This window comes from Phyllostomus hastatus, unplaced genomic scaffold (assembly GCF_019186645.2).
Source record: "Phyllostomus hastatus isolate PE091 unplaced genomic scaffold, TTU_PhHast_1.1 phas_contig_40, whole genome shotgun sequence".
Taxonomy (NCBI): Eukaryota; Metazoa; Chordata; class Mammalia; order Chiroptera; family Phyllostomidae; genus Phyllostomus; species Phyllostomus hastatus.
Window position 1 is genome coordinate 14,242,274 of NW_025333872.1, and position 15,331 is coordinate 14,257,604.

The following is a 15,331-nucleotide window of genomic DNA, read 5'->3' on the forward strand; positions in this document are numbered from 1 at the left end:
AGAAATGTTTTATCTTCCCACAAATAATTCCTTTAATTTAAAATTGATATACGCAAAATCTTCTTGTATTGTTTTATAGATATTTAAATTTGCCTTTTTGTAAGTACATCAAAGTTGATTAAGGACTGGAATAGCAACAAAAACTCAAATTATTACTGATGCAGGATATTCTAAATTTGAGCATGATCTGGCCTCCTCCTACACCCTTCCTTCCATATGACATAATTAGAAATCTGTGCCAAAGTTGCTGATTATCAGAAAATTTAATTACCAAAATGTGACTTCAAGAGTAAGGCAAATGGTTTACTTATACCTCATAATAACATAAACTACAGTAAGCATTATAAGGGAAATTGTTAAATATTTTAAATTAAATGATAAAATTTTAGCATATCAAAATTTGTGGGATGCAGTAAAAACAGTACATTGAAGAAAATTTATCATATTAAATGCTTAAATTCTAAAAAGAATTGTCTAAGAACAATGCCTTATATCACCACCTTAAAAACTTAGAAAAAGAACAAAGCTAACCCAAAGTAAGTAATAATAAAAGAAATAATAAATATAATAGCAGAAATCAATGAAATAGAATAGAAACAAACAAAACCAGAAATTTGAGCAAAGCTGAAATTTGCTTCTTGGAAAATATTAACAAATTGAATAACCCCTCACTAGACTGTTCAAGATACAAAGGAAGAGAGCACAAATCTAATTTCAAGACTGAAAGAAGGATTAATACTACAGATCCTCTGGGCAAAGATTGAGACTATAACAAACTTTGTGCCAACAAATTCAACAACTTAAGTAAAACAGACAAATTCCTTGACAACAAACATAAGATAAAACATAAACATAAAACTTGAGGCCCTGGCTGGTGTAACTGAGTGGATTGAGCATGGGCTGTGAACCAAAGGGTTGCTGGTTCAATTCCCAGTCAGGGCACATGCCTGGGTTGCAGGCCAGGTCCCTTGTGGGGACTATGTGAGAGGCAACCACACATGATGTTTTTCTTCCTCTCTTTCTCCTTCCCTTTCCTTCTCTCTAAAAATAAAAAAAAAATAAAAAAACCCCACAAACCTTGAATTGCTCTATGTCTCTTTAAAAAACTGAATTTACTAAGTTGAAAACTAAATTATTAATTTAAATAAAGATTTAATGATCAAATATCAATAAATGGTCACTTTTATACAGTGTTTTTTTTTTCTCCCTATAGTCCTATAATACGGAAATGCTGATGTTAGATCAAGTATCATCTTCCAAAGCATGGAACCAGTATGAAGACATGATCTAAATAGCCAAAGAGAATTACTTGCATGATTTTAATAGCACAATAGCCATTGTGCTTTGAGACCCTAATGCGTAAATCTGTACTACCAGTGCTACATACTTTCCAAATGAGATAGTTCCCCTTTTCTAAATTCTATGGCTCACCCTCCATTGCATACACTTTTTTCCCAGCCATGTTGATGCCATTGATCAATCATACACATTCCATCTGGTTTTATAGATCTCGGCCTTGTTCTTCTTTCTCATGCAAAAGACATAACATCTAAAGTGACTCCTACAGACTGCTAAATTCTTGGAATTGTCCCTAAATAGAATAATTATTCTCTTAGTTAATATGATCCTCAATTATTCCCTGCTACTAACTGACTGTATGTACTTTAATAACTTATATTAACTTAGTAGGCATGAGTGTCCTTACTGGGTTATTTCTCAGAGCCACCGGCTATATCCCATATTTAAATTACTACAGGGCTTAACACACTACCTCAAACACAGTAGATGCTCCTTAATATGTATTAATTGTGTATAATGTCTTTTTTAAAACTGATATTCTTTAAATAATCTTTGTCTATTCTTGCCAGGTGTCTAGTTATAAGATTATTATTCTATGACTCAAATATATTTTACACCAACTCATCGGAACAATAATAACAGAGTATACTATACAAATTTATTATGAGACCTGCCCCATGAATTGATACTAATATGATAACTCCATACTGTGACAAATTGAGCTATTTTACATAAACCATAAGATTGAAATTATTGCTAACTATATTTATATAAATTTTCTTCTGTTCTGGAATCATAATTAATTGCAAAAAATCTGTCATGACAAAATATTTCATTCTTGGTTAATTTGTTAATTCATTAAATAACTACACATGTAGGAATGTGAATTTTTCTTTTACTTCTAGTCCTCATGTCAGATGCTTTCTAAAGCTAAACTAACAAAAATGGACCATCTATAATGATTCAAAGATTGTTTAGGAGTAATGATGTACAGGAGCTATTCTAGTGGAATGCATACCTTCAAAGCGGTCCAGTGATAGAGTTCTTTCCACTTATTTATTTCCATATATTCCTCCTAGAAACTAGTCTACCAAAGGCTGGACCCTCAAGTCATCTTTGTCCTTAGGACCCAAATATCCTATTCTCTTATTTAGCAGTGACACTGGATGGGGCAGAGAATGGCTGACTACCCATATAGGAAGCAGGACCTCAAGAGGCAGAAGACAGGAATGGAGGAGAGAAGGGTCTGAAACAGGAAGGGCCCAAGGAGGTTTGAATGTGAGAGATAGAGAGTGCACAGCATCTGCTGAATGTGTTGCAGAGCATATGCACACCCTGGAGGGTCTAGGACTTCAGTCCAGTGCCCATGAGCAAGCTCAGGAATAAGGTGAAAGAGTATAAAAAGTCACTGTCAAATCTTTGTAACTTATTGGAATTTGGTATGAGCTGGATTTTACCTCTAGAAACTGAGGCCAGGATTCAATAAACATTTATTGGGATTCCTTGCATATGCTTAACTTGCTGCAGGTAAGATTTTGTTATTAACTATATCACTTCTTTCTTTGGTAAGGAGGAAATCACCTTTCTGTTATTATTAAGAACTGTGATGTTATTTGGGATACAAGGCAGGTACATATGGCTACTCAAATAGGTATCAATTATTTGTTATCTTCCTGATTTCAGAGTATCTAGTGTACTACCAATTAAATGTATTGTTTTTATTCCTAATTTATTCCTTTTTTATGTTCTGAGACTGTGTATGAACATCTTACTATGAAAGGAATGCATACATGTGCTCTGATTTCTGAGACTTTTCGTTGGAGACTTACCACTATGATCCTCATGAAGTCAACAATTAGTATCTCCTAATTTAAATAAAAAGTTTCATGAAATGTTGGTTATTTTAAAGTGTCCTCTTCACACCTTCCTTCCCATACCTTCACCAAATAGAAGGCACATCCATTTGGTTCATTGTGACTCTAAAGAATACTTAAATTACTTCTTTGGTTCAGTTCTCCTTGACAAAGTATAAAATAAATAGGATAATTTCTCTTCAAAACCATGTGCTCTTTATAATTTTTGCTATCCTAGAAGTAAGACTGTATAGAAAAATCTGTAATGAATGACATAATTATATTTGAATGCTACCAGCCTTATGAAGGATATAGTGTTTTTCTAGCCCCAAATGTCTCAGAAGTCAGAGCTGAGGTTCCTGTGACAGTAGCGTGAGAATGATGATTGGGAAAGGACAGCCCCAAACCTCTTTGTAAAGGAGATACAGCTGCCTATATGTAGCATCTACCTTCTGGGGAAAAATGATTTATATAGGAGATACATAATTATAGTTAATTAGAAAATCCTTTTACAAAGGAAGTTAAAATAGAAAAAAATAATAATTCCACTAAACAATCATATAGTCACCTCTGGTAGTACAGGCTTACTTCTAGCATGAATTTCTACCTTGGAGTTTTGACAATAAGGATTTTATACAAAGGGAATGTCCTATGTGAGCTGAGAAGTAGGTTCTTTGAAAATAATAATTATTAAAATTGATTGAAATAAATCAGTCTGGCATTCAAGATGGGTTTGTGAAAAGCCATTAGTGCACAACTATGGTAATTCAGAGCGTCATAAAATGTACCAGAAAAAAAGTCAGATAGTCATGGTTAGTCACAAGCTGAAATTATGTAGATAAAACAGAATGCATAAAAAAGGAGAGACTGACATTAGAGAAAGTGGGTGAATGACAGACTATACTCCATGAGCAGGTAAGAGAGAACAGGGTTCCAGAACTCTTCCAAAGCAAGTTGTGTTTGATAGGTCAAAGACTCCACCTCTCTGAGCAGGAAGGACGGAAAGTGTTCTTGCAAGTGAAGGAGGGTGGGAGATTAAAGTCCCTCTTAGCTGCTGGGACAAATGAGGCAAAGAAAGGTCATCAACTGAAAGTCAAGTGTGAGGGTGTGTGCTGGGAGTTGAGATGAGGGCAGAGAGGATGGGTGGATTGTTAGTAGACTGAGAAAATAGTGTGAAGTTGTCATTGTGCAAGAGGGTGAGCCCAGCTGTTCTGGATTTCAGTGCTTACACAATGTTGAGGAATCTTTCTATAAAAGTAGATACAAAATTATGAAATCAAAATTAGGAATAAGAGTAAATGCATATTGTTTAAAATGAGAAAAAATCAACAATTATAAGTCTAAACTTCATAAGCACCATATACATGATAAAATCTAGGGGAAAGTAATATTATTAATTACTCAACATACCTCTGCATTACTTTTTTCCTATATTTTTGTTGCATACTTTTGTGCATCTTCTTTATATGACAAAAATGTTGTAATATTTTCTATAGAGGGAATAGAAAGGTAATTCTGCTTTTTCTTTAGCCCGGCTGATGCTAGCCTGGATCATGGTGGTTTAGAAGAGTTACTTTCAGCTTCACAACTCATAGATGGTGATATGTAAATGTTTAGAATCATTGTACAACAGGAGAAATTTCCTAGGAAGGTTTTCTCATGTATGAGCTATATTATTTGAAAAAATTTACACAGAGTAACTTTTACGACACTGTCACTTGAAACATATTTCTCTACCTCTTACTTTCTCCTCATGCCCCAGAATACATTCATATCACAGGGTGACCTAGGGTCTGGGTCCTGTGTGTCATAGCATGAGAAATTGTCATGGGTGGCTAGTAGCAGTGATTGTGAACCACGAAAGCCACACCCTAGTAAACCTGTATCAGATGAATATCCAACTCAACTTCTCAGCTAGATCCTAAAAATGCTTGTGGCTACTTCACTGTTACCCAACTTCATAGTACTTACGAGGGAGAATTTAGAGTGGAAAAAGTATTATTTTAAATTTTAATTAAAAATATCTCAATTTTGCAAATTTTATGAAAACATAGGGCTTTGCAAATGTATTGCTAGGATTCTCTTTGGAGTCTTGGAAGTGGCCATCCATGTAAGTGAGGAACCTGAAATCTAAACTTGATCAGCTTTATGTGACCTCCCTGAAACCTAAGTCAACCCGTGTTGTGGAGGGTGGATGCGCACATGCCTTGGATATTACTAGTAAGATGGCATCCACAAATAGGATATCTGGATTCACTGAAAGTTGGGTTTCTACCTGTGATTGACATTTAGGGACAGAGGGTATTAAAGATATTTGCAAACAGCTAATTATAATGAAGCAAAGCACACCTCAGCTGCATAAGGAAGTGAATGAAATGAGAGATGCATATGTCTGTCAAATAAAGGCACATGGCAGTGGATTTAATGTCCCAAGGAAAGGGCTCTTGAACAAGTGAGCTGGAAATACACGAGTCATAGTCATAGAGTAGGACACCTGAGGTCATGATTTTGAAAGTTGACGGTGATAGCAGTGGCAGTGCTATGACTGTGACAATAAATGGTAAGGTAAAAAGGGAAAAGGATTCTTAAAAAGGTAACAGCACCAACTAACACTTAGGACTTTCTCCATGCCAGGTATTTTCCTGGAGAAGCCTTAACAATGAGTTGAAGAGTAAGAGTCTGAATGTGCAAACAGACCGTGGCTAAACTATACATAAAAATAAACCTCTGGCCCACAATTTACATTGAACAGTTTCAAGAAACCAGCCCATTATCAGCAGCAACCAGTCCAGCATGCCCAAATGTTAACCCTGAAATAATTGGCATAAAATAGCCAGTACTTGATTAATAACTGTCAGTTCCCCTAATTTTTCCTTCCTTCCTTTCTTCCTTCCTTCCTTCTTTCCTTCCTTCCTTCTTTTCTTCCTTCCTTCTTTCCTTCCCCTTCCTTCTTTCCTCTTTCCTAATATTCTTTACCCAAAACTTCTTAACAGCATGTTCAATTATCCTTAATTCATGGATAGAAAAATTGACTCAGCAATTTTAACTCACATAATTACTTAGTAATAGTCATGAGGAAGAGATAGAAGAGAAAAGCATAATTCTGAACAGTGACCTATGCCTCTGACAAAATCCAGTGTAATCTGAATAACTTCCTTGTGGGGCCATATTTAGACCCCTTCCTTGTAGGGTCTCCTGTGGTGATGAGCGCTGTGAGAGAGGCGCTGTGATGACGAGGCGTTCTCCCTAACACAATCTACTGAAAGGAACTCACAGCAAGGTTTTTAGTTACATGCTTGGTGAGATTCCATTTGCTTTTCTTACATCACTATTTGGCATTTTTAATATTTTAGCACACTACCCCAGAAGTATAAACATATAGCCAAAAATTTAACAAAGGTAATAGATAGCCTAACAATTATTAGCAAATAACATTAGTATAAGTAACATTAATTATTCAGTTTTATAGACAAACTTGGAATCCTGGTGTTCATATATAAGAAATTTTGTTGTTATTTCTCCAGAATTTTCTAATGACTAAGAGACAGGGTGGTTTATCAGTATCTTACCATCCATTTTCCTATTTCATCTTCAGAGTTAATCAACTCTAGCATGTTAATTTTGATGTGAAGCAAAAATAAAGCACAACATGTAAGCAATGCTTTGGGGCTCCAGAGTTGCTAATTGGGTGCAGTTATTAATTGCAGGAAAAAATACAAATTAACCTCTTAAGACAGGTCTCTGCACACAGCCAGATGGGCGCTGTGGGTCATTCTCCCAGCTACAGCTGGCAGAAGCCCACAAGGACAGTCCTGTTTCCCTCCAAAGAGGGTTCTATCTTTTCCTCCTTGGATTTCTTTCCTTCCTGCTTCTCTTGGTTGGGGAAAGCTTTGTTTTGAATAATGATTATCTTTCTCACTTGTTCTTGCCTTTTCTTTTCCCACTTCTCCAAATGGCTTTAAATGCCAGTCACAATTTTTGTGGCCTGCAATTCTGATCACTTTTAAATGAAACCCATGCTGGCTTTGGTAATCATAATGTCATTTACAATTTACCACTAAACACGTTTATTCAGTTAGTAGCACACTGGAGAAAGAGAACTCCATATGAACTCACCGTGAAAAGCCTAATCTGATTATTTCCTCATGAAAATCCAGGCAGGGGTGCTTGTAAGAGGGGCTAAGAGAGGAAGGGGGGTGGTGGGGAGCAGGGTCTGGCCACAGCTGACTTTCATAATCAATGTGAATAGATAAGTGACACAGCCTGTCAGGGGTAGCCACCCAGTCACCCCAGGGCATGCCTCTCAAAAAGGCAAGAGTGGACAGGACTTAATAAATGCTGAGTGACCAGTGAGTATTGGCTTGGCATATGCTATTGCATTCAAGATGGACAGGAACAGTGATAAAGTCCAGAAGCTCTTCTCTGAGTGGGGGAAATTAGATTAAGCAGGTTGTGTTTGTGTCCATGTGTGCACATGTGCACTTGCTTTGTGTATACTTTAACATCCTAAAATAGCCTAGACATACAATACGCTCTGCCCATGTGTCTCTAGATCAGAAACCAGAGACCTAAAAATGAAGAAAGAAGGCAAGCCGGGTACGTCTGATGAAGGAGGAGAAAGAGGAGACAGTGTCCGCGTGTGCGAGTGTGTGTACTCAGGTTGCTTCCAGGGTTCTAACACATATTAACTTTATGTCAATATTTGTCCTTCCTGTCGTGAAATGAGGATTTTCCACCTCATTTCACGTTTGAAAAGAAAATATGCCAAAGGGGTCGTCTTTGCTAGAAAAAAAAATTAAAAGGAAAGAAAAAAGGAAACAACTTCTATCCTTTATTTAGAAAAATGGATTGGAAGGAAAGAAAAAAAGTATTTTTAAAATGGATGTTTTGACTCAAAGGCACATACAGTCCTTCCATCTTCCCCATTTCAACAAAGGAGAAAAATTTATATGTTTAAAATTGAATGAAATACATCACCATTAATGATTTTTTTCCTCGAGGTTAACCCCACCATTTCCCCCAATAATTTTTTTAGCCAGTTTGTGATAATTTCACAACTCATGGTATAGTAAAGTATAGGAGATTTTTGACAAAAACAAAATATGTAATCAGTCTCTTATTTTTCAAGAAATGAAAAAATATTTACAATTCTTTTCTTGCCAAACAACAATTTATACCTCATTGTTTCTAATTTAACAAATATAAATGGCTGCAGATAAAATAAAGTGAAGACAGGTTGAATTTATCACCATTCATAGAGGTTGTCATAGATCCTCAGGGTATGAGGAATGAGACTCCAAATCTCAAAGGTATGCTCCTAAATACACAAAAGGAGTAACAGAAACCTTGGGGAAAATATAGTTTGGTCATAGTAGAAATAATAAAGAAAAACTGTACTTTTTTAGAATGGGGGATTCCAGATAAAATCATTTTTTAAACTTCAAATAAGGGATATGTGTTATATTTGTAAGGTTAAGGTAAATTGAGAGTGGTGTTCTGATGCATAAAAGAATTCATAGAGATGACAGAAAACCCGACCTTGTTCATTTGGAGTCTAGAATTACAGTTCTTTAAAGTCTCTTGAATGCCCACAATATGGTAATTTTAGTCATTATAAAAGAGATAAGGAGCCTGGCTGGTATGGCTAAGTGGATCAGGCACTGGCCTGTGAACCAAAAGGTGGTTGGTTTGATTCCCAGTGAGGGCACATGCCGGGGTTGCAGGTCAGTAGGGGGTGCCCAAGAGGCAACTGCGCATTGATATTTCTCTCCCTCTCTTTCTCCATCCCTTCCCCTCTGTCTAAAAATAAATAAATAAAATCTTAAAAAGAGCAAAAGGTAAGGTATGTATGTTTAAACATATACCCAAACACACATATAATAGTATTATAAGAAAATATAATTTACAAACTTGAAGTTCATTTAGTTGAAAAAGAACAACATGGGTTCAAAGTTTAGGTCCTAGAGTTTCAAAATTAAAGAATGTTCAGGTTGGGCTTCAAAATTTGCTAGACAGTGGGAATTAGGAGAATTGTCTCCTCTGTCATCATTAACAAGGAAGACAGCACTCTGAAACCCGGTGACTAGGGTGGTGAAGTACCTTCCAACCACTGAGAGTCAAGAGAGGGGAGCAAAGTGATCACCACGTGCAAAGACAGCTCTGAATGATGGGCTGCACTGCAGAGGACCAGAAATACACACATCTGCGGGCATAATGGGCTGGGGGACTTCAGGGGCAACAGATTACAGAATTCGTCATAACGTTATGAACAATCTCACCAAAGTCCTTGTATTTGGGCCTATTTTCCAAGATATGTAATAACTTGGAACAATAATAAAAGAATCCAAATTAATTCCATTAATTTGGAGTACATTTCCAGACTAATCTGAGAAAAATGAAAAACTACGTAAAACCACCCACTACCTGAAACAAGGATGTCTACAAGGCCTTCTGTGAGAAGCCTCTGTGTCTTAATAAGTTCTACATATGAGTATTTTAAAATACCTTTTCCCTTTTTATGAAAGTGTTACTTTGAGGGGAAAATGCGCAGGAGATGAAAATAGGTGATAAAGTGACAATAGAGATTGGTGGGGTGTAAGATCAGATATATATCAAACAGACCCTTCTTCTAAATCAACCATTTTTCCTTTTTATTTTTTAAATAAAAAACTTACTTTAATTGATGAAAGTCCATTCATCAATAAAAGTTCATTCATCACTGAAATTTCCAGAAGACTATTTTGTATTCTTTTTCTATATAGATATGGCACTAATTATATTTTTCTTAAAATAAGTGGCTTAGAAAGTATCTTTATATTTTTTGTCACTCTGTGGTATTATGGTGTGACCTGCAAACATCAGTGTGTATGGTCTCAATTATGATTTTCATTCTCTGAATACTGCATTGGAAACAGCCAAAGCAAATGAAAGATCAGAAAGTGTAGCTTAGGGGGTGAAAAATCAAGTTTTCAAGTCAGGGAAGCTTGCATTGCATCCTGTCTCTGCTGCTTTCTAGCTGTAAAATTACAGGCAAGTTATTCATTCTCTCTGACTCAGTTAACCAATTTGTAAAAACAATCGAGACTAGCACCAAATTCATAGGCTGAGAAACAGGAGTAAATGAGATGATGTATATAAAATGGTGAGAACAAACATGTGCTAATAAATATAAGCAGTTAAATTCACCGTAATCAAAAAAAGGAGTATTTTTTAGAACAAGTCACGTTCTCTTTTTGCTTTTTTTATTACTATCCCCATTTCAAACTAATAAAATTTGCCTTGGAGTCGGAAGCAGCACCCGAAGTCTTGCAAGCAGTCATGATGAACACTGTTGAAAGAAACAGGCTACAGGTGAAGGAAATTCTAATGTGTAGACATAACATCTCTGTTTTCAAAAATATGGGCAAGAAATACATATATACATACATATACACATGTACATGTATGCACTTGTGTCTATCAGCAGGATACCTTTTTCCACTAATCAAAAATAGTAAATCAATCAATCAATCTCTGCAAAATTCAAGACAGTTTCTCATCTAATCTTAACTTTTTCCTTTATTCCTTTTGTAATACTCTCCTTCCCTACCCCACTCCTTCTCTCCACACTCCTGTTTCTTTTTTGCTAGCAAACCTTGCCTGCCAGATTTAAAGGAAGTGATGTTCATGGCTTAGATTAAAGGCAGGAGCAGCCAACAGCATTCCTTACAAATACAATTCGGGTGCACTCCTTCCCCAGGATGATAAACGGATCACCTCTCCAGCCCTCGGTTGGAAGCTGCAGCAGTAATTCTGCTGGATGCCAAAACTAAAATGAATGTGACTGTGCCATGCCCAGCTCTGAGCTGTGGCTGTAATGAGATTTGAATGGGAAGCCCCGGACACAATAAATCTGCGCCATATGTGACCATTTCCTGTGTCAGTTCCTTTCTCATAACCAGTGGAGACTTTTTTTTTCCCTCTCGTGACCCCACACCATGACTCTGAAATCTTTCATGGCTGCTTATGGGCCTCAGGCTTTTTACAGCAGTTGTATAAATAAATGAATTTGACAGCAAACATCATAACAGTTAGCAGTAATGTGTGTTTGCCACAAGTGCCTATACTACTCACTGGAGAAATGGCAGAGGAAACAGCTTGTTTTGTTACTTAAACAAAAGTAGTTTCGTTTGACAAGTGGTGAAAGAATTAGTCAAATAAACTTGAAATCCACTAGGACTATTTTTGCCAAGTCTCCCTGGCAGTGAACTGTTCCCAGCTTCTCAATGCCCATGACTCACAAGAGATAAATTTCCCCTTTTTATTTTGAGATAAAGATCTGGGCTGGGAATATAAAACCTTTGATGGGTATTTTATATTAATCTTCTTTTCAAGGCAAGGCTGTCCTGCATGGGAACTCAGATACAGCAAAGAGTTTCCAAGGAAGCTTGTTGTAGACAAGCCAAGAAGGATAGTTCAGGCAGGAAGGAGAGGAGGTGACAATGATGACCCAACCCTCTGATTACCTGTAGAAAACAAACTGCAGCTTATGAGTGCTTCCTTTTCTTTCACATGTTCTTTAACACAGGAGAGAAAAATCTCTATACCAGTCACTGGAAGAAGGGGTGTTAACGTTTTCCCTATATCTCCATAGTCCCAGGTAAAATGAAGTTGCCTATATTTGGTGAATTTGTGGTCAATTTAGATAAGCACAAAAGGAGCACAAACTGTTCTTAATCTATAGTTTGGCTTTCTTTACATTTTCTGCTCCTTCACTGGCATCTCAATGCCATTTCCATTGTCCTGGCTGTGAACAACATTATAGCACAGTGGTTATTCTTATTGACTGGCTATTTATATGAACTCTGGGGCAAAGTGCCTAGGTTCAAATCCTGGCTCTGAAAGTTATTCTGTGTGATTTTAGGCAAGTAACTTAACTTTACTGTGCCTCAGTTTCCTCCTTTGCAAAGTGGAAAGAAAAATGGTATGGAATCAAGCTCATAGGGTAGCTGGGACAATGAACTATATTTTGAAAGGCTCAGAACAGTTCCTGGGACACAGTAACTGTGTTGTTATTGTTATTATTATCACAACAAACAAAGAAACTTGGAAAACAGTCTCTTTAGAAATGATAGAGCTCTTCTTTGTGGTAGCTTGATGTTGGCAGCTAATCTGGGAAATAAAATTAAAAACTTTTAAGGGAAAACCGTAATAGCACTTTCATTTAAGCCAATTACAATTAATTTCAAGGTATAGTAGAGTACTACTTTAAATAAAAATATCACCTGTACCTGGAAAATACTTTTTTAGATGTAGGTCATTCTCACTCTTTTTAAAATGGTACTCTTTGTCATGGTTGAGTAATCGTTGCCCCTGGAATCTTCTCATATTCAACAGAAATAGCACTGATTCAGGAGAGTGGAAGTTGAAGAGCTATCACCAGCTAATGGCTCTGAGTCCAGGTATACATTCTGTTCTCTGTTTTTATCTTTTCAATTTAATTATAGGCACACCTCATTTTATTACACTCCACTTTATCACACTTCATAAAGGTTGCATTTTTTACAAATTGAAGGCAAGACCCTCCACCAGCAAAAAGATTACGACTTGTTTTATTGCGATGGTCTGGAATGAGCCTGCAATATCTCTGAGGCATGCCTATATTAAAATGGTTCACTGAAGTGCTTTGTTTGTGTGATAATATGCAAGAAAGTACCTTAAAACTTTAGAAAGGATGAATTATAATCAATACAAACAGATATCTCAATTTATAGAGAGCCTATTACCTACATAATAGATTCCTAGTGTCACTCTTTTAACAAACTGATAAATCCACTTGAACATACATTTTTCTATGGTTAGTCAAACTATTTCTATGGAGAAAATCAGAAATATTAGTGAGTGGCACTGTGTAAAATTAAATGGACTATTTAAGTTTTTCTGTTAAAGCGGTATCAATAAAACTTGAAAAAGGTGTGTCAACTGAAGGTAAGGAACTATTTGACTTTATAAACAATGATGAACCAGTGGGGTTGGCTGTAATTCGGGAGAAGGGTAGGATTTGCTAGAAAACCAAAATAGGAAGTGACATCATCCTATGGTAAAACAGGTTTAAGTGAGACTCCATTTGTAGTGAAATGAACTGAAAACCCCACCTGTCAGCACTCCCAGTTGCACTGGGACACCTAGGAAGCTTCTCAGACTGGTCTGTGAGACAAAGGCAGCCTCACTGTTGAGAAATGTCCTCTGACAAAATGCTTCCCTTGTTATTCCAAATCCTTTCCCAAGATCTGTTTCGGACTCATATTCTGACTCATGATTCCCAAAGGTGAAGATTTCAAGAGATAAGTAACTCTTATTCAGCTATTCACACCCAACATGGCAACTGAGACGAATACACACAGAGCTGAGCAATGCCTTCTTTGATGGACCGCTTTTAAGAGGCCGCTTCTACTGCCTCTTAAATAGCCAATGAATACTGCCACTTTGTAAAGTCTGTTTTCCTGGGCTAAAGAGAAAACTGAAGGGTAGAAAAACCCTAGAAGATCTGTCAGCTCAATCAAGCATTGTACAGCTGTGAAAACAATAGTGATTTCTTAATTTGGGGGTGGAGTATGTAGGTGAACACAAGTAAAGCAATATCTAAGACTAGACTTACCTGAGGAAGTGACAGGCTTGTACTTTCGCATTTTATGGTTAAGTAGAATTATTAGTCAACCATTAATCATTGAGCAGACATAACAAGTGTCTCTTCAGGGCCATACAACTTAATTGAAAGAGTTGGGAAACTACCAGCTATAGGCCAAATGCAGCCCATTGGCTATTGTTGTAAATAAAGTTTTGTTGGAACATAGCCCATATTCATTTGTTTACTTCTTGTGAAATATTGTAAAGTCTGCTTTTGCACTGCAACAGCAAAGTTAAGTAACTGTGGTGAAAACTCTACGGCCTGCCTAGTAGAAAATATTTACTATCTGGCCTTTTACAGAAAATGCTTGCCAATTCCAAAAGTTTTAAGTTTGTCTCTGAGACAGTGACCAGCAAAGTACAAGATAGAGGCTGATTCCTACTAACCAGAGATAGACAAAAGGGTATAATCAAGAAATAAACCTTTGTTGTTTGCAACTATAGAGATTTGCAGGTTGTGTGTTATGGCATTCTAATGTAGCCTACCCTGAAGGATGCAGCATCTCTGCTATTCTCAGATGTATCCTATTCTCTGATTGTATACAATGCATCCTGCTTCAGGAAAGGGAACAAAGACCATAAAAGAACTCTTTTTTTTCTTTTTTTGTAATTCTTAGGAGACAGGATGAAGGCAGGTAGTAATATATGAGTTCTCTATCAACATTTAGACTGGAACTTTTCCCTTCCTATTATAAATTTTCTTACATGATTTATCCCAATATTTTTGTTTCATCTAATACCTGAGAACCAGTCTTCTTTGTTAAAGCTTCTTGAAAAATCCCATGAAACTCTGCAAATCTGCCTTCCTTGCCATTGTGATATAAAGATGAAATTTCCTCAATATATTGTGCACAGAAGGTTGTGAAGTAATTAGGAGAAAAAATTTCCATATGCCCAGAATTAGCATTCTGAAGTCTTTCAGAATGAGTTCTTGCATTTGGGCTTGGCAGTTTTAATATGGGTGAAAAATGCATACAGCTGGTTCTACTTGCTTCTTTTGCTATATACAGATCTCCTTTGGATGAAAAAGAAACAGATCTACTTTCTGACAGTAAACAACATGGCCACCCTCACAGAAGGACCAGCTGAGTGGACAGACTGCCCCTGCTGCTCTCTGGAAACAGGATGTGAAGGAAACAGTTATGAGAGCATCACATTCTGATGTCAGACATGGAAGGGAGAGCCAGGGGGAATCTCACCAAGACAAGAGACACCAATTTGATCATGTCAATTCCAATTTATTTATTCCTATTTCTGCTGACTTTTGACAACAGAAGACCAGGCACCTCAGTTTCCTTACCATGCATACAAAGCAATATACATAGATATTTCTCTACGGGGACACCACTGTGTAAAAGTTCATTGCAATAACATCTGGGAAGCATGGCAGGAGAAAATGGGTTGAGAGAGGAGGCAGCCACCCAAACAATCTACTCACTGAAGGTAATAAATATAAACCAGGAGGGAGAGTTGATGGTATAATCAGTGATCAGGTTAACCAGATACTGTTCAGT

The 15,331-nt window shown here is 36.7% G+C and overlaps 1 protein-coding gene across 7 annotated transcripts in view; it reads right to left on the minus strand.

The window, feature by feature from the left end:
• PKHD1 (PKHD1 ciliary IPT domain containing fibrocystin/polyductin) overlaps positions 1-15,331 on the minus strand; it is a 450,367-nt gene that overhangs the window by 47,430 nt on the left and 387,606 nt on the right. The window lies entirely within an intron of this gene.